Source organism: Taudactylus pleione, unplaced genomic scaffold, assembly GCF_031769625.1.
Source record: "Taudactylus pleione unplaced genomic scaffold, aTauple2 ptg000130l, whole genome shotgun sequence".
NCBI lineage: Eukaryota > Metazoa > Chordata > Amphibia > Anura > Myobatrachidae > Taudactylus > Taudactylus pleione.
This window is the reverse complement of record NW_028284532.1, coordinates 8,511,799-8,530,121: the sequence shown is the minus strand read 5'-3', so window position 1 is coordinate 8,530,121 and position 18,323 is coordinate 8,511,799. Positions and strand designations below refer to the sequence as shown.

General features: G+C 44.1%; 1 protein-coding gene across 1 annotated transcript in view; it reads left to right on the top strand.

Annotated features, from left to right (window-relative positions):
* The first annotated feature begins 9,018 nt into the window (after positions 1-9,018).
* STAT6 (signal transducer and activator of transcription 6) overlaps positions 9,019-18,323 on the top strand; it is a 248,504-nt gene continuing 239,199 nt past the window's right edge. Inside the window, exon 1 of the mRNA XM_088473126.1 lies at positions 9,019-9,254. The gene's annotated coding sequence lies outside the window, so the exon portion shown is untranslated. The remainder of the gene's footprint in view (positions 9,255-18,323) is intronic.

Here is an 18,323-nt window from a genome sequence, read left to right as displayed (position 1 = left end):
TGTGAAAATGTAACATAAACAAAAAACAAACATATAGTGATATAAGGTGTTAAAAATAATTGTTAACTGGTGATGCCCCAAAGAAGTCCAGCCAGAGGCGTTCAAGGGGCCCCATGCCCCAAAATGCACCCCATAACTGACTTGCTACATAGTACTTAATGCATGTAGGTCTTACCCGTGGCTTTGTTAAACAGATTGTGCAGTCAGTAAATGATGGGTCCCTAATTAAAAGCATCAGAGGCAGGTGCGCGGGGAGCTAGTCGAGATTGAAGAAGTCTCGGCCTTCATGTGTGTATATATAATTATTATATATATATATATATATATATATAATAAACAGGTTTATGAACTATAGATCTCCATTTTTAATATATGTATTAACTTGTGGTTGCGGCCTGCAGTATGTGGGCCAAACCACAAGAATTTTACATATTAAGTTCATGGAACATCAATGAAACATTCTAAAGAAATGAAGAAACAATACATTATACAAACGTATTACAGAATGCCCAAAGGGAGATATTGAGAGTGTTAATATCAAAGCAATAGAACAAGTAAAAAATACCATAAGAGGTGAATGCAGTCTAATATCCCTGCTGCCTATTTTGATGTTCTATCTGCGATTTCCTTTCCATCAAACAATATAATAAGCTTTTTAGTATAGAATAAAGAACTACTCACAATTGTAGTACTGGGGACAATATAGGAATTGAAATAAATGCTTTTAATCACTATGGAGGTGAATTATACTATTATTATTATTATCATTTATTTATATGGCACCACAAGTGTTCCGCAGAGCCTTACAAAGTACATGAACAAATAAGTAACCACTGACTTACAATACAATACAAAGCAGGACATGGACATGTATAATAAACATAGCTATATTAGCGACCTTTACGCCCACATAAGCAGCCGAGTGTTGGTTGCCCTAGTGGGGAGTAAGAGATAAATTAAATTACAGTAGGGAGAAGCACAAGAGGGTAGAGGGCCCTGCTCAAAAGAGCTTACATTCTTTAAGGGAGGAGTAGATGAACAAGAGTGACACAGATGGGGTACTATGGTACCCGCAAGTGTCAACGTCTACAGTGAAGAGGCGACTCTGGAATGCTGGCCTTCTAGGCAGAGTGGCAAAGAAAAAGCCATATCAGAGACTGGCCAATAAATGGAAAATATTAATATGGGCAAAAGAACTCAGACAGTGGACAGAGGAAGATTGGAAAAAAGTGTTATGGACAGACGAATCGAAGTTTGAGGTGTTTGGATCACACAGAATATTTGTGAGATGTAGAACAAGTGAAAATATGCTGGAAGAGTGTCTGACGCCATCTGTCAAGCATGGTGGAGGTAATGTGATGGTCTGGGGCTGCTTTGGTGCTGGTAAAGTGGGAGATTTGTACAAGGTAAAAGGGACTTTGAATAAGGAAGGCTATCACTCAATTTTGCAATGCCATGCCATACCCTGTGGACAGCGCTTGATTGGAGCTAATTTCCTCCTCCAACAGGACAATGACTCAAAGCACACCTCCAAATTATGCAAGAACTATTTAGGGAAGAAGCAGGCAGCTGGTATTCTGTCTATAATGGAGTGGCCAGCACAGTCACCAGATCTCAACCCCATTGAACTGTTGTGGGAGCAGCTTGACCGAATGGTACGCAAGAAGTGCCCATCAAGCCAATCCAACTTATGGGAGGTGCTTCAGGAAGCGTGGGGTGACATTTCTTCAGATTACCTCAACAAATTAACAGCTAAAATGGCAAAGGTCTGCAATGCTGTAATTGCTGCAAATGGAGCATTCTTTGACGAAAGCAAAGTTTGAAGGAAAAAATGATTATTTCAAATAAAAATCATTATTTCTAACCTTGCCAATGTCTTGACTATACGTTGTATTAATTTTGCAACTCATTTGAGAAATAAAAGTCAGTTTTCATGTAAAACACAAAATTGTCTGGGTGACCCCAAACTTTTGAACTGTAGTGTAAGTAAACAAAGATGGCTGCCGTAACTGGAGCATTGAGTGTATAAAGATGGAGACCATAACCTATATTACAGGAGTACAAAAATGGCCGCCATGACCAGTATTATGGGAGTATAAAGATGGCTACCATGATCAGTGTTATGGGAGTACAAAGATGGCCACTGCGATTTTGGAATGAGGCTTGGCAGTCATTTAAAGATGGCCGCCGGAGTCTATATATGGAGCAACCCATACTGAGGCTTGAAACACATAGCACATGCGTAGGGGTCCCCCTATAACCAAAACGACTGGGGTGTAATGCCACAGCCTGGAGACTCTATTACCGGGTCTCCAGGGCCAAAGCATTCTCACCCCAAGTCACTTAGGCCAAGCCGGGGCTCTCAAGGGAGGTGGGACCCCCAAAAAAGGAGTATTCCCCTCTCCTGAAACCCCAGGCTTGGTCTGAAGCCCGGGGCTCTTCCCCGCACCCCTTGGCTATGGGTACAGGGGTAATAAAGTGGAAAATCAAAGTAAACTACTGTATTTTACAGTGGAACTACAGGTGCCAGCATGCCTGCCCTTTGGCACTTGTGGAACTACAAGTGTCAGCAGACGGCCGGCACCCATACCCCCACTGTAAAATAAGTAGTTAAATAAAGACACCACACACCTACCCATTCACACATACTTACCTGCTTCCAGATGTTTCTTACCCCTTCTCCAAGTAGAATCCACGTCAGGAGCTGAAAAAAAGAGTCTATACCTTAGATCCTGGCGCTGGTCTCCGTAGCATCCAGGGTCTTGTTAAAACAATAAAACGACTTACTAGAACCAGGGCAGACATGTGTAAGTATATGCTGTTCCATATACTTACAAGTCGCGAAATGACAGATGATCAAAGTCAGCTGTAATTTCTCATGGGCTGCGAGCCAATCAGAGGCTGCTTTACATGTAAGTATATACTCTTTTTTTCAGCTCCTGACGTGGATTCTTCTTGGAGAAGGGGATAGAAACATCTGGAAGCAGGTATGTGTGAATGGGTAGTTGCATGGAATAAGTTTTACTAGGCACGGTGTGTGTGTGGTGTCTTTATTAAACTATGTATTTTACACTGAAGGTACGAGTGCTGGCCGCCTGCTGGCACTTGTAGTTCCACGAGTGCCACAGGGCAGGCATTCTAGCACCTGTAGTTCCACTGTAAAATACAGCAGTTTACTTATATTTATCACTTTATTACCCCACAAGCCCAGGGGTGCGGGGAAGAGCCCCAGGCTTCAGACCAAGCCTGGGGTTTTGGGGGGGTCTACTTCTTGGGGGGGTCTTCACTTCCCCTGAGATCCCTGGCTTGGCCTGAGCAACTTGGAATGAGAATGCTTTGGCCCTGGAGACCTGGTAATAGGGTCTCCGGGCTGTGGCATTACACCCCGGTCGTTTCGGTTCCGGTGCTGGTTTTAATTATAGGGGGAGCCCTACGCATTTTTCCCCCATATAATTAAAACCAGGACTGGCCTGCAGCCTGGTGTTGGTTTCTAAGTTATGGTGGAACACTACTCATTTTGCTCCCCGTAAGTTTAGGAACCAGGACTGGCTGGTAAGTCCGGGTCTGGTTAAGCTTTAGGGGGGGACCCAATGTCATTTTTTTTCTAACATTTAACCCATTTTTTAACAGCCTAGAACACAAGCAGCCTTCACATATCTCACTGATATGTGCAGGCTGCTTGCTCCGGAGAGTTTTACAGAGAGAAGACATTACAATCTTGCGTGAGTAATCTCCTGCAAAATGTGCTACTCGGGGGAGATATCTCATTCTGCTTCACCATCGGACATCTCACTCTCAGCTAAACTCACTTCATGATAAATTTGATATTTTCAGGAGCCTCAAAGTACCCGAAGCTAATCGAGTTAAAAAAAAGCAAACTCTCCCAAACTCGATTCTTAGTAAATTTACCCCTAATAATCAGTGCATGAGTAACAATAACTAACATATGTTGATATTTGTTAGAAAGCATCTTGTGTGGAAGAAAAACCTCCTAATTAACAAGTCTATGGGATTATTAAGTAATGTGAAGATTTTGAAATATTATTAAAATTTACTAGATTCTGGAATACTGCACTTATAATTGAATCGAATAACTATTGCTGCAGATTTTATTTTAACAGTTTCTTATGTCTTCTTTTATTATGTGAAGTTTATTAATTTTAATAAATTGAATATTTGAATTCCAAATAATCGAATAGTGCTTTCCTTTTATGAAGGTGTTTCATAAAAATATTTCTATTTTGAGGAAGTAGTCTCCTACGCCAATCGCTGTCAAGGTTCCCGGCTGTGCTGAAAACTCTTTCTGAGTACACACTGGAGGTTGGGCAGCTCAAGTAAACCAAAGCCAGTTTATGCAAGGTGCTCCAAACTGCCTTTTTTTCCTGCCAGTAGTGAAACGGACTGTCTGACAAGCCTATTTGGACGCTATCATTAAAACAGTCCTCAACCATTCTTTGAATGGTGACCGTATCAGATGGAGTCATGGTAGAGGTCTCATTAATTGTAGGCAATTCTTTTAGACCTGACCAGATGTAAAAAACTTGGTTGTGTTGACTCATCTGCATCACCAGTGGGTCTTTTTTGTGGAAAATTAAATTTTTTCATGGCAGCCTCACATGCTGGAGAAACTGTAGACGGAACCATCGCTGCATCACATGCCACTTGAGCTGACATTTTCTTACCAACAGCTCTTTGCATCTCTTCAGATCTGTGTCCACTGGGAAGAAAGACACGTTGTATGACTTAAACCTAGGATCCAGCACGGGTGCCAAAATGTATTGATCCAATTGTAAGATCCTGACAACCCATAGATCCTGGTGAAGTGAATAAAGGACTTGATCTACATGTCTGACATGCTTAGCGGAATAGGTGGCTGGCTAGATTATGGCATCACGCAGAGTCGCAGCGGCTGCGATGCTTACACTTATGTCTGTACTCCAGGGGGGTCGGCAGGGGTGGTGGTGCCCGGTGTCTTGCTACTGTGCCTGGTTGTCACGGCTCCAGGATGCTCGGGCGGACTCAGTATGCCTGCCGCGATCTTCTGATGCTGGAGGGTGCGGGAGCTGCAGGAGCTGGGACTGGCACCGTGCATCATCCATTTGGCAGCCATCCCCTAGGTGATGTGTGAGAGGAGGACAGTTATAGGGAGGAGGTAAGGCAGCTGGTTAAGTGGTTGCAGAATAACAATTTGTTATTAAATAGTAAGAAACCTATGGAGGTGGTTATAGATTTTAGAAGATCTAGGAAAACGACTCCACAGCCCTTGTTTCTGAATGGTGAGAAGGTAAAGATGGTTAGTGGGATTAAGTTTTTAGGTATTAATTTACTGAGGATTTATCATTGTCCTCCCACATTGCAGCTGTGAGTGCCCAGTTGGTTCCTGTGTCTTAATGATTTTCATTTTTTTAAACGTCTACAGGGAGAAAGGCTTACATCATCATAAGAGGCAGTACCACCAGTCATAAATAAAGGCCAAGGTCTTAGCTTTTCCTTGCCACTTCGTGTGGTGAAAGGCATATTGCCAATTTTATGTCTTGCTACAGCTAACTTTCCCTTTGATGTTTTTTTTCTTTACCACTGTAAAAGATTGGTTCTTTGATTTTAGATGTCCTGACTTAAGCCCTGTATGCCCTTGGGCATCGGCTTTGGTAGATGATGTAGACGGACTAGTATCGTCATGACTGGTGGCACTGGCAGCAGCTCCAGCCCTAGTATGTGGTTCCTGCTCTCCTCTCAACTGATTGTTCTCCATATCACCAAACACGAATGAAGTGGGGTACAGCACACATGTCAATTTGTACTAATTTTAAATATTACACTGCAGTATCAATGACCTACAGTGTCACAATATATTTTATGAATAAGAAAAGAATAACACACTGTATTTACACTATCACAAGATTTTTTATGAGTAAATCACTGCACTACCACTTACAGTGTCACAAGATTTTTTATGAATAAGAAAAGAATAACACACTGCACTACCACTTAGTGTCACAAGTTTTTTATGAGTAAAACACTGCACTACCACTTACAGTGTCACAAGATTTTTTATGAATAAGAAAAGAACACACTGCGCTACCACTTAGTGTCACAAGTTTTTTATGAGTAAAACACTGCGCTACCACTTACAATGTCACAAGATTTTTTAATAATAAGAAAAGAATAATACACTGCACTACCACTTACAGTGTCACAAGATTTTTTATGAGTAAAACACTGCGCTACCACTTACAGTGTCACAAGATTTTTTAGTAATAAGAAAAGAATAATACACTGCGCTACCACTTACAGTGTCACAAGATTTTTTATGAATAAGAATAACACACTGTGATACAACTTATAGTGTCACAATACGTGGATGATAAATTGCGGTCTGGCCAGTAGTGTCACCAAACAATAATAGCATAGCTAGCAAACACACAAAAAAACTGAAAAAAATATATATTTTTTTATTTTTTGGGAAATGATAATTTTATTTAACTTTTATTTTTTTTTTACACTGGGGAAGAGCACCCCTGGACGAGGCAGCAGCCCCTTGATGAACAACACTGCACCCCTTTATGGACATCAAAGCACCCCTGCAGAGTGCAGATGGACCATCTGCAGAGTCACAAATATGTGGATGATAAACTGCGGTCTGGCCGGCAGTGTCACCAAACAATAATAGCGTAGCTAGCACACACACAAAAAAAGAAAAGATCTTATTTAATTTTTATTAACTTTTTGTTTTTTTTACAGTGGGGAAGAGCACCCCAGGATTGACAGAGCCCTCCTGGGTGACACAGCACCCCTTTATGTACTGCAGTACTAGCCCCTTGGTGGACAGGACAACACAGCAGCAGCACTTTATGTACTGCAGCCCCCACTTTATATACTGCAGCCCCAGGCCCTTTATGGTCAACACAGCAGCAGCCCTTTATGTACTGCAGCCCATTGATTGGCAGGACAACAGTGACACAGAAGCAACCCCCCCCCTTTATGGACAACACAGCAGCAGCCCTTTATTTACTGCAACCGCCCCAGCCCCTTGATTGACAGGTCAAAAATTGGCCAGACGCCCGCTGAGACTTTGTAACCAGCGGGTGCCGGCTCCCTCCCCAAAGTGGCAGTCAGAGCCGGAGGCTGGAGCTCACTTGTAAGCTCCGGCTTCCGGCTCCCGCAGTGCACTATGGGAGAGACGTCATGACGTCTCTTCTATGGTGAAGAGGAGCAGCCGAGCGGACCCCAACAGCAGTGGGGGGGCATTACTACTGGGGCATTTACACACAGGGCACTAGTACTGGGGGCAATACTCGGGGGTCATTACTACTGGGGGTATTTATACAAGGGGCACTACTAGAGGGGGAATTACTACTTTGGCATTTATAAAGGGGGTACTACTACTTGGGGCAATACTCGGGAAGCATTTATACAGGTGGCACTACTACTGGGGGCAATACTTGGGGGGGCATTTATACAGGGGGCACTACTAGAAGCAGCATTACCATTGGGGGCACTACCACAGGGAGCATGAATAATGGGGGGCATTACTATTTGGGGCACTACTACTGGGGGGGCATTACTCAGGGGACATTATTACTTAGGTCATTACTACTAGGGCACTACTACAGGGACCATTACTATTGGGGGCACTAGGGGCATTACTACTGGGGACATGACTACAGGGGGCATGACTACTGGGGCCACTATTAATGGGGGTATTGGTCCTGAACGGGACCTTTATAGAATTCAAAACCCACGAGAATCCGAAAGAGGGATGATGACCCTATGATTGCTCAGAATGTCTGTTGGAAGTCAGCCACGAAAGCCTCTGCAACTTCATACAAAGACGCAGTCTGAGACACGCCGCCAGAACAGTCGCAACTAGCCTGCATTTAACTCGCAACCCCTCCATTACCTCCCACAAGCAGTCACTGACTGTCACTCACTCTGCATCCAAGTTCTCACTGCGACCGCCGTTGGTAGTCAAGCTTGGCACATGCGGAGCAAGATCCATATGCATGTGCAGTACAAGATAAAATCGCACAACTCCACAAATATCAGCATTGCATTCACCTCTGAATCAGGCCCTAAGGTACAGCTGGATGGTTGGCAAGAAGTCACTACAGACAGTGGCAAATGCAGAATTTCTATAGGGGGGGTTCCAAATGCTTTATTTTAGAGTGTGGGCAGTCCATGAGGAGGGAATAATTAGCACTTAACCAACTTAAATATGCATATGTATTGTGTGTTATAATTCCAGCATATACAGGACCAGTGATCACAGTATTCCATTTAATGTGGCAGTAGGGCCAACCCCATCCTGCCTGAGCTGAATGTTTTTATTTCATATGTGGGCCCCATTCTAGAGCATTGGAGCAAGACCAAAAGCCTGGGAGAGCAGCAGAAGAACGCAGCACTGCCCTGGAAATATATGTACATTTTGGTCTCGTCATGCACTGGATAGTGTATTATTATACAGTATTAATAACGAACCCTATTGATGTTCTATTGTTCTACCTAGTTGGTGCACATGTGTATTTATTACTGGCTGACACATGTTAAAAGATCCACAGGTGGTGCTAATTATTTCATTTGTGATATTGAGAAGAACATGCAGGACTAGTAAAATTCTATATTACTATTTCTAATTTTGTCATGGTGTGGGCTGGGGAGGGGGGTTTCCTGGCAACCAGAAACCCCCCCTATGTTTGCCTATGACAGATGAAGGTGTATTAAAGGGCTGACCTGACAATCCAACCTTTACATCCAGTACATATACTATATGTAATCCAACAGTCATTGCATTATACTGTGTGCACAAATCACTTATACATAGTAACCTACTCCTTATCCTACACATACAGTTGTTAAATAAATAGTGTTTGTTTTTACTATACAGTGTAAAACGTGGAAAGTATTTATTTCAAAGCAAACTCTCACTCAGAGGAAATTTGTGCAACTTTAAGGGCAGGGCCAAAGCAAAAAAAAAAAACCACACAGGCTGACTGCCAACTACTGTACGTTAATCAGGAAGTAAAAAAAGAACAAAACGTAGCACACAGCATAAAGATTTAGAACGCACAGGGAAATACAGAAAGTGCCTTTAATGTACTTTTTTTTTTATAAGGGTATCGGGCGAACTTTTGTTGGATGTTATTGTTATATGAACTAAGTGCATGAACATCAAGGCTGGATATTCCTGGAAAACACGGCAGTAGCAAGAAAGAAACTGAAAGCTTGTAGGAGAAACAGAACTTGTGTGGGGGAAGGTAAGAAAAGCCAATATATATTCCACTAGTGTGTTTCTCATTCTGTGTCTAGTAAAATATGAAATCTGTTGAAGTTGAACTAAATAGGTCTTATAGGACAAATGTGTTGTGACAACAAGACCTTATTTACACTTACTTTTAGTGGCCTACATAGTATTGATGCTACATTCAATTGACGTGATATATTATAGGGAATGGGGGGTAAAATATCTGAAGTTGGTTTGTTCTTTAAATGCAGCTACAGATAGGCATCTTTCTTCTATACAACTTTAATTTATTTTATTTAGTAACGTAAGGTAAACAAAGCTGAATGTAAGAGTGGGAACTTCTAGTACAATATTCCAAGTATTTTTAGGTTCGCACACCAGGCAAGCCTGGGAATACCTTTCTTACAGAATATGATAACCTAGAGGGCTTATACATACTTGTCCCCTTGTAATGTTCCTTTCGGATGCCTGAAAAGCACATTAAAGGCTCTGGCATATCCAGCTCACTACGAGAAGCACCGGTGTATAATAAAACACCAGAGCTATTTAACATTGCTCCAGTGCAGGGACAGCTGATTTACTCTGCAGTATTAGTGTGCATGTGTGAACTGGGTTCATGCATGTATACAAAGATAATGACTCCCTGCGGAGGAATCCGAATAGGGGAAGAGGGATCCGAAAATATACTTTTTTGCAACATTCCCATAGGAAGGAGCCAGGGTAGAGGAACCAATGTGTGACGTGTCCTGTGGTGAGGCAGTGGCAAAACTACCATAGGTGCAGGGTTCAGCTGCAATGGGGCCCGGACCGACCTGGGGCCCGACCCACCCCCTGCACCTATGGTGCCAGGCCTCGGTCCGCGCCCCCAGCACCTTCCTCGCTCCCCTCTCCTCGACTTACCTGCTCCATGGTTGCGTCCCCCCTCCGTGGTCGCGTCCTCCCGGTCGGTTCCGCCTTTGGCTCTTCTCATTGACTGATGCTGGGAAGAGGCGTGCGGAGGGGGGGCACGGTCCAGGGGGGGAATCTTAAGGAAGCCCGTGAAAATGTTGCTATGGGGCCCCCCTAGGTCTAGTTACGCCATACATGCCAACTCTCCCTTATTGTCAGGGTGACTCCCTGAAATAGCAGCAATCTCCCTGTCTCCCTGAAAAGTCTAGCAATCTCCCTCATAGCACCTTACGCCTATTATGTAGCTGCTATATTGAAAAATAGATATATACATTCAAATGGGATCATTAATATAATTTCTCTGCATTGGTTATAAGGCACAATGGTCTCTATGGCTACATGCATTTTCTGAAAAGTATCAGTGTGTTTTTTTCATCAACAAATAGATCTTACTAACTGCTTTTTGGCTCGCTTAAATCTGTATGTAAGTCAGTTTTATGACACGCCTCTCAGATGTAGCAGTACACGCCCACTTTACCACCGCGCTCATAGGTGTTTTTTTCACAATCTCCCTTAAATGCTTTTTCTAAAGTAGGCAAGTATGAGCAGTGGTGTCTCTCCCCGCGGTGAGACCTGGTGCGGGGAGGGATGCCTTGTGTGCGGCGAAGCCGTGCACGCCCCGAAAAGGGGGTCTGGCTTCAAAAAGGGGGCATGGCCTTGCGCCCGGTCCCCGGCCCGTGTATCGCTATGGAGTGGTGGCGGGTGCCGGAGGTGTGGGCACTGCAGGCTCTCTCACTGTGACAGGAACAGAGTGCTGCACTTAATTCTACAGTGCAGCACCTGGCTCTTGTCACTTAGGGGAAGCCTGCACCTTGGTGTCACCCTCGGCGGGTGACACCCGAGTGCGGCCCGCACCCCCCTTGTGACGCCACTGAGTATGAGTTACGCCTCTGTGGTGAGGTCAATGGTTGGGGTGGCACACATGTATAAAAAACAGTTTTTATATCAAAACTCTGGAGTATGATGGGGAAAGCTCTGCCTCCCCTGCCTACCCTGACTGCACAACCCTGAATGTCATATTAATATGCCGTAGATACCGTCAGGTTCCGAAAATTTTGTATTTTTGGAGCTTCATGAATTTAGGTCCCCATACTATTATATGAGGAGACCAGCCAGATTGAGGGGCCTATTCATCAACACTAAAATAACGTTTTTAAGGACATTTTCCTTAAATAACGTTATTTTGGTATTCATGAACACACTTAGTACGGGAGATATCACTGATATCTCCTTGCTAAGCCCCGCTGCGTTAATTTCCATGGAAATTATGGTATTCATCAAATTCCGAAAATTATGTATTTTCGGAATTTGATGGAGTTACTATTCGCCACTGTGAGGTGGCGAATAGCATGTAACACTTACCTGTATCAGCGTGTGCAGGTCTCCCGGCGTCTCCCTCCGGCGCTCTGGTCTCTCCTCTGGTGGCTCCATCTGCTATGCTGACATTGTGTTCTCCATGCAGAACACAATAAAGTTTAGGGAAAAAAAAAAAAAGTTTTTTTTTTCCCTAAACAGTATTGTGTGCTGCTGGGAGACCATGGGACAGCACAGCAGATGGAGCCGAAGGGGAGGGGGGGGGGGGGTGTGAATGGGGGGGAGGGGCAGTGCTGCGCATGTGCTGGTTTCTACAGATGTAACAGTGCATGCGCAGCACTCTTTCCAGCTGCGGTAATGCAGTGTAGTGAGGGAAAAGTATCTATTTCCCGAAAAGCTGTCATCGCAAAAATGACAGCTTTTCGGGATAGTTATGGAGAGGAGGGATGATGAATTCCTCCTGTAATTAGATAGAACTCCATGCGAGTTGTAAACCTAATTACCTCCATCAGTATTTTAGGTATAATGAATAGGCCCCTGAGACTGAAAGGTAAGCAGGAGATATCTTTGACATCTCCTGCATTGCCTTGGTAATGAATGGCCCCAATACTTAATTTCTACAAAAGTAGGTGAACATGTTAATTTTCACCTACTTTTGTAGAAATTAAGAGATAATGAACAGACCCCCTAAGACCATGGGGAAGATGTACTAAGCCCTGCAAAGTGATACATTGGATAGTGATAAACTACCAACCAATCAGCTCCTAAGTGTAATTTTTCAAACACAGCCTGTAACATGACAGTCAGGAGATGAGTGGCTGGTAGTTTATCTCTCTCCAATTTATCACTTTCCCGAGCTTAGTATAAGCTCAACACAAGGAAAGAAATTGGTTCACAGTAAAAAGTAATCGCTAAAATGGGTCTGTAGGCAGGGTTAGTTCTTGTGCAATCTTCCCTATTTTACCAGCCAGGGGCGGAACAGAGAATGATATCTTTTGAGCATGCTTTGGGCTAAGGGCTCAATTCAGACTTGTTTGCTAGATGTGTTTACACGTAGCCAGTGTATGCAAATCCAGCAAAGGCAGGCGATCACACGGCAAGGCATTAGCACGCCCACTATGTCTTGGCGTGCGATATCGGTGTGTATACAGACACCCACCAGCCTGTCTTAAGACGCCCACTTATGCACGTCATCTCCAGGATGTGTATGCAACCATCGGTAACATCGACTGCCATCGGAAGCGAACGCAGCGCTTGTGGTTGACCATACCCTACCGCAAGCACTGCAAGTGCTTCAGTGTGGAATTCAACCAGGTGATGTGTACTATGACGCTGCGTCTTAATTATGCACGACTCTGAAAGGCGTTGTGATGCTCAGACATGGCTGCGTTGGCACCACCACTCCCCGTTTCCATCGATTACCACCCACAAATGGCTTGTCCTGTCACACAGTCTAGCAAACTGTCTATGCGCAGCGAGTGAACGCTTCCCGATCGCCTGGACTAGTTTGCGCACGTGCACTGTGATGCGTATGCATGCGCACAGTGTCAACCATCACCAGCTACGAGCGAACACAGCCTAGCGAGCGGGTCTGAATCGGGCCCTAAGTTCAGTTGGAAATATGTTCAAAAAGCTGAAGCAGACAACTTTTTGTGAATGCAGTCATGCAGCTATTCTAATGGGAACATCACAAGTTTGAAATGCTAACTCTTACAGGTGATGTGCCACGGAACATCGCTGCCATGCTCGGCTATGCACATATCAGTCAGTTACAGTACCTCCAAAATCCTAAATTTTCCTGTGCACCTCTATGGGAAGCAAGTGAATGTTGGAAATGGTGTGTATGCAGGTGTTGATACTGCAGAGTTATGTAGGCACACACCAGTGGATTACTCAAACTATGAACAGTCCAGTTATTATTATTATTAACAAATCAGTGGTGATATTGAAACATAGTTGCCGACTTTCAGGCTGCTCCTTCCGGGAGGGAGCAGCCAGATCGGCAGGGCAGCGAGGGGGCATGGCCAAAAAGGGGGCGTGTCTGGATGGGTGCCTGGCATTTGTAGGCGTCACGGGGGTGGGGTCACGCGTCATTTTGGCCCCATCCCCGCAACACAATGCCAATAATACAGGCATTGTGAGGCAGGGGGCGGTACCAAAATGACGCGAATCACGTCACTGGCTGCCCTCGCAGCGGGGGTTAGGTGTAAATTGCGGGGGGATGTCGTGGGATCGGCGGCGATCGGCGGCCGCCGGGAGGCTTGCCTGCCTTTCCGGGGGGGCGGGAGCTGACCCGATTATCGGGAGGCTCCCGCCCAAATCCGGAGGGTAAGCAACCCTGTATTGAAAGATAACAGGTACAGCCGTACTCACTGTTACATGTGCTGGAACAGCTTTATGCAGCTATACACTGGGGTCTCTCACATGGAGCTAAGTAGGAGACTTCTGTCTATTGACAGCACCACCATCTCTTCTAGCCCGCAAGTGTGCTGTCTTGGAGTTATTTTTGACTGCTCCCTCTCCTTCAAACCACACAGTATCTCTCACAGTCCTGCCATTTCCATCTCAAAAATATCTCCAGTAACAGACCCTTTTTAACCCTGGAAGCAACTAAGATCTTCATCCACTAAGACCTTCATCCACTCACTGGTAATATAAAGACTGTACTAGTGCAACCTCCTTATCTCGCCTCCCTGCCTTCCACCTCCCTCCACTCCAATCTGTCCTCAATGCTGCTGCCCGGCTCATCTTCCTCTCCAAATGTATTACATCTTTCTCCCCTTTCCTACAAGCCTAACACTGGCTACCCTTCACCTTCAGAACAAAGGAAGTGCAGTCAGGGTAGGCAGAGCTTCCCCTGTCATACATCTGAGATTTGATATAAAAATGATTAGAATAATACAAAGATGATATTTATAACTTATAAGCATCTTCTTTGTTTATTGTAATCATTTTTATAGTTAAGCAAGAGAGATTTTATTGCCTGGCACTCACTCAGATGCTACTTTAGTTAACTGCTATAGCAGCAAAGTTCTAAAGAGAGAACCCCTTGCTCACTTCTTGCTTAGTCAAAAAAAAATAGTTGTATGTATTACCATACACAATTGAACTGTGCCTGTGTGCACTTTGGTATAAATCAAGTTGTCTTTACAAAATAGGATGTAGCTATTGTAGAAATATGTTAAATAGAAATGATAGCCCAGATCTACAGCAGTGAAAAAGGTTGTTTTCTTTTTATTTGTTAAGTTGCATAACAATCGAAAGCAGATACTTGTTATTGATAAAATATATATCCTTAGGGTATATAGTCCTTATTTGGGGTGGGTAGTATATAGAAAATATTAATAACAATTAGTGGATAGTGTATACCCTCACTTGTGGAGGGGATATTGGATGGGGATGTGGGTCAGAGGGTGATATAATATGTTAGCTGTCCCCTCTGGGTGGGTAGGAATGGATATGGGGAGGGATAAGTGTTGTATAGAGGCCTAGGGACAGGCGTCCTCCAGCCACGTCCCCCTTATGGGGAAAAAACTTTTTTTTTTTCAGTTGTGTTACGGGGGGGCTATCGCCCGGTTCGCCCCCCCCCTCTGGATCCGCAACAGTTTTGTTTTGTTATTCGTTTGTCTGTTCATTTTCACACTGTTCTCACATTGTATAGCACCATATTACCACTATTGGGGATTTTTTTGCAGTACCTTCTTTTTATTCACAGAATCCAGCTTACGTGGTATTCCTACCAAATTGTCTAGTGTCTACCTACCAAATTTGGTGAATTCCACCAGCAGTTCCATCTGTAGCACCCAGTCAGCTCTACTGGCTGCTGATTTTCTGCCCGGGCAGCAACTATATGGCCCCAGGGGCCTGGGCAACTGCACAGGTCACATACCCTAGTTATGGTGTTGACAAACGGCTCTGAATAGGGGAAGTTTAATTATGGCCACTGGAATATTTGTGTGTTCTATATAATATATATGTGTGTGCTGTATTGTGTTATATGGGAGTCCCCACCAGCATCTTTTCCCATTTCAGAAACACTATATATATTAAGATACTGTGGAGCCAATTCACTTTCTATAAATTGTTAGTGCACTGCTCAATTCTTAAGCTTTCTATCATGGCAAAAAAAAGGGCGTTAATGCCCCTATGATACTTCCTCAGCTAAGGTAAAGGAGGAGAACAAAATGTTAAATTAATATTTTTTAGCTCAATTTTCACTCATGTACAATGAAATGTTACTGCCTGAATCTGCCAAGCACACTTAAGGTGCGTACACACTGGGCGATAAAGTGGACGACTGAACGATAACGATATCGTTATCGTTCAGTCGTCCACTTTATCGTCCATTTTTAACCCCAAAAAGATGAACGATAACTACGACGCGCGTTCCCGCGGGTCGTTCGTCATTATCGTTCATCGGGCTGACATGCAGGCCAACCTGACGATCTCGTCAGGTTGCTGCATGTCAGGGATTGGGGGAGAGAGACCGGCGCTGAACGATATCGTTAATGATATCGTTCAGCGGCTGTGCTCAATGTCATGAACGACATTGAGCACAGCCTGCCGGGGACAACACTACACGATATCGCTCAGGGAGAATATCGTGTAGTGTGTACCCACCATTAAGATGGTGAAAAGATTCAGGGACAGTGGAAATTAAGCATAAATGTGCTTGAATCTAATTGGAATCTATACAAATAAATATATTTTAATAAAAGCCAGACAAGGCAAATACCAAATCCTGCACTTTTCATGCAAGGTCTATGTATCTACCAAGCTAACATCCCTATTTGCAGGAAATGACAACCAACATACTTGGTGAAGTACAACATACGGTAGGCTCAACATACCCCCTCTCAACATACCTGGTCTTACTCCTTCTGTTACAACTGGATGATTAGTAATGTTGTTGCCAGGGATGGCCGTAATTGACTCTGTAAGGTGGTCATTAGCCTTCCAGGCATGAGTTTCTAAAAATATTATAAAATTGGCAAGAAATTTACTACTTCAGGCAGACACAGTACAGTCACTATTGAGAAGCTATTGCGCTATTTGGGTTGCACCACAAGACAGCAAGTAAAGACTGGATATTGGCAGACGTGCATTACCTTTGGCTGCAAAAACACTTGTTCAGGAAATTCCAAAAGTGTATTTAATTAGGTACTACATATTGGGGGAGATGTATAACAGGTGCTTATCATTCGGTAACTGCATGGCCCTGCTTTGCCCATTATCGAGGGGAAGCAGGGACAATTACCAACGGCAAGTATAAAAAAAAGAGGGAGAGAGTTAACTCTTCCTCTAACATATGATAGCACTAATATGGTCATGCAGCAGGAGGCGTAATGCCCCTTGCATGCATTTTTCATATGAGCTGCATCCGGCGACGCAGCAATGGATCATCTGCGATACCATCATCCGGCTGAGTGACCATGGTGTTAAGCAAGCTGGCCGTCGCAGATGCTCAAAAGAAGCCAGGAAGTCAATGTAAGCCGACGTAGATCCTGGTGTCGTCACTCCCCTCCAAAAACGGCGACAAGGCTCAGTTTTGGGAAATGGAGGCGGTCGCCACACCCTCCCCAACCTGAAACGTGTGTGATCACAGAACCGCACTGCACATGCGCAGTATGGGTCCAGCGTAAATGCAGATTCCCAAACATCGGGAATCTGTGATCAGCAGTGCGCTCAGGATCACAGTCAGTTAGAAGCTGATTGGTTTATTCTTTATCTCCCTCCAAGCTTTGATAAATATCCCGCTTTATTTTGAATGTGTCATAGAGGAAGGGGAACAATCATCATCATCATCACCAAATTGTATTTATAAGTTGCCTCGATTTCCATAGCGGCAGTCAAGTCAAGGAAACAACCAGAATAAAAAAAAATAAAAGTGACATGAATGTACCAGTCATGTGAGAATAGTTGTGTGTCAAGATAGGACGTGTGTAAGTTCTCACAGCAGGTATAAACATATGCAGATCCTACACATAATGTAACGATTATACAGTTAGAGATAGCACAAAGGACTGGCAGTGTGCAAATGGGTAGATACAGGGAGATAGACATGAGACAAGTTTGAGTGTAGAGTGGGGACGGGTCCGGTACTAGAGGGGGCATGGCCGAATAGTGGAGGTGTGGCTACATCCCCAATAAAATGTTACTAAAATGATGTGCAACACCGCATGCTGCACAGGGGTAGACCCAGGGGGGAGGTTGGGTGCAATCAATGCGATCGCTCCTTACCTGAACAGCAGGCAGAGAGAAACTACTGCTGTTCAGTGACAGCAGCCTCCCTGGACCCTCTTCAGCCCAGCACACAGCTGCTTACAGCTAAGAAGTGTTACATGGGGGCGGACCCGGGCCCCTCCAAAAAGCCCAGGGCAGATTTTAGTACCCACTCCCCCTCCTCTCTGCAGGTCTACTCATGAAAGTCTAAAGGGAACAATATTGTGTGAACTTTATTTGAATGTCAGCATAGCACTAGTTAATAAAAAATAACTCAATAGTTATTCACATACTTCTATGTGCATGTGCAGACATTTCTGTGCATGTCTGTCCCACATACTCAGTCACTGGGCCTCTTTTACAACTGGAAATCCTGCAGTGCATTTTTTTTTACTTCTGCATGCTTTTGCTATAGTAATGTTTTGGACACTTCCCATTGCTCCCAACCTGGGGAAAAATGTAATAAGGACCAGGGCCCGTATTCAATTTGAGGCGAAAAGTCCGGGTCCGCGATACTTCTTCACCGATGAAGTATGCTATGCTGACATTGTGTTCTCCAGGCAGAACACAATAAAGTTTAGGGAAAAAAAAAAAAGTT